At 52.3% G+C, this 2,125-nt stretch overlaps 1 protein-coding gene across 5 annotated transcripts in view; it reads right to left on the reverse strand.

The window, feature by feature from the left end:
• NAV1 (neuron navigator 1) overlaps nt 1–2,125 on the reverse strand; it is a gene marked incomplete at its 5' end in the record, with an annotated part of 179,078 nt that overhangs the window by 176,067 nt on the left and 886 nt on the right. The window lies entirely within an intron of this gene.

Below are 2,125 nucleotides of genomic sequence, written 5' to 3' on the forward strand. Positions count from 1 at the left end.
AGTATCAGGGCAGGACCAACACACACACGTCACCTGTGTTTCTCCAGACTAGCCACAAATGATGTGAAAAGGAAATTGAGACAATACCCCCGTTTGTGGACACTTTCAGCACATGTGTGCACGGGCATCAGAAGCCCCTTGAAGCAGAAACATCTGTGATTGACGGTCTGTGGCCTGGGCACCAGCGTCTTCAGTTTCTCGTGCATATGAGCACATCTCATATTATAATTAGTCGAGCAGATAGATTTGATGCAGATGGAGGTGTGGCTTACACAGGACGTGGTTAAAAAGCGGAACCACATCCATGGGCAGGTCGGTGTGGCCTGGGTCTCCGCCATCCTGCCTCCCTTCCTGGCTCCAGAGTCACAGGAAGCCGGGAAACAAAATCGCAGGCCCCTCGGAGGAACTCGGCCTGAGTCAGCCTTCCTAGGAGGTGGAGAGGGCTCATTAGACCCAAGAAGCTGCTTACTGAACAGGGTGGTTTTCACTTGAAAAGTTGGGGGTTGGGGGAGTGAAGTTGAAAAGGAACGAAAGTGTTTTTAATTATTGTCTTGTGACGAGGGGCCAGAAAGATGAAGCGTTTGCCAAGTATTGCCACATTTCTGAGTTCTCCACGTTCCCAGCCTGAGTGTAGTCTGTTCCATCACAGAGATAACTCTTTCTGTTCCTCTCTCTTGCCAACAGCTACAGGACATCTGCTGAGCTCTGTGCATGCAGGCATCAGGGAGAGGACAAGTCTGAGGGAAGGAGGTGCTCTGCTGAAGGGCATGAGCCCTGGCCAGGGAGCCAGAGACCTGCGTTCTGGGCTGGCTTCTGCGGGGCCGGCTGTGAGCTTTAGCCCGTCAGTCCCTTCTGGAGGCTGGGATGCTCGTCTCCAAGGGCAGCAGCGCAGAGCACAGGTTGGAAGAGGAAGAGAGCTTTGTGGTTCGACATTCTAGTTTCCCTTTAAAATTCAAAAGACCTTTACAGGAAGCGGGAAGAGACGCTGATTGAACACGGAAAGCTCAAGAGACACATTTTACAAGATGGACAAGACATGTTTCTCCACCGGGTCACTCTTTTCTCCTGCACCAAAGCTGAGCTGACACCAGAGGCTCACATAGATTCAGGGAGGGTCGGATCAGGTCAGAAGGAAAAACAGTTCCTGTTCTCAGTTTCCCAGGATCCCCAAGGAGATCCCAGAAAGGCCCAAATGCTTAAGCCTTGCCCAGCTGCAGGCAAATCTCACTATGGACCAGTTTGAAGGGGAAAAGGCGGGTGGAGACAAATCACATAACGCCCCAACAATGAATAAAAGTGTACCTGCGTTGGCTGGGAGGCCTCTGGGTGATACTTAGATTTTCCCCCCATTTTACTAATTCAAGAAATATTTATAAAGTACCTACTATGTGCTGGGTGTTGTGGGTGGTCAGACAGGGTCTTTGGCTGAAAGGCCTTCACAGGGAAATACACCCCCAGGTCTACAACACAAAGGGGAATATGAACCCTGCCCCAAGGTGTCTGGAGTGGGGGCTGCTCCCTCCAAACCTGGGGAGGTCAGGAAATAGACCCTAGACGCTGGAGCACATTACGAAAAGCCTTCTGTGTTCCTCCAGCAGATACAACCTTCACCAGCTCCATTTTACAGAGGGGACAACCAAGGTGCTGAGGTAAGGAATTATTTGCTCTCAGACCATCCAGGCAGTTGGCTCCACAGGCTGATACCCAGATTGCAGACCCCCCCCCCAAAAAAACACAAGGGAAAGCGAGCATCAGCACAGATCTCAGCTTAGGGAGGAAATCCAGTCTCAGCCAGCCCCTGTCCCCTTCCCAGCTTAATCCCAAAGACACACTAACCAAAATTCAAAGCAGCATAAAAAATGTTCATAAGCAGGCTGGAGTCACGTGCACGTGTGGTCTCCGAGTGAGAGCTCCGCCTGCTTGGGAGGGTTCTTTGTGTGGGACGCGCTGCCCCCTCCTAAGTTGCAGAGGACACAGCGCGGCCGAAACACGACGCCGCGAGGGGAAAGCCCAGCAACACTGTGCAGAGCGAACGAGGTTGCAGGCGTCTCAGCACTGGATTTGAACGAGCCAATGGTCTCCCAATGGCTGAAACAGGAAGCCAGACGCGCAGCAGGCTACCACC

This window comes from Rhinolophus hipposideros (genome assembly GCF_964194185.1).
Source record: "Rhinolophus hipposideros genome assembly, chromosome: 26".
Taxonomy (NCBI): domain Eukaryota; kingdom Metazoa; phylum Chordata; class Mammalia; order Chiroptera; family Rhinolophidae; genus Rhinolophus; species Rhinolophus hipposideros.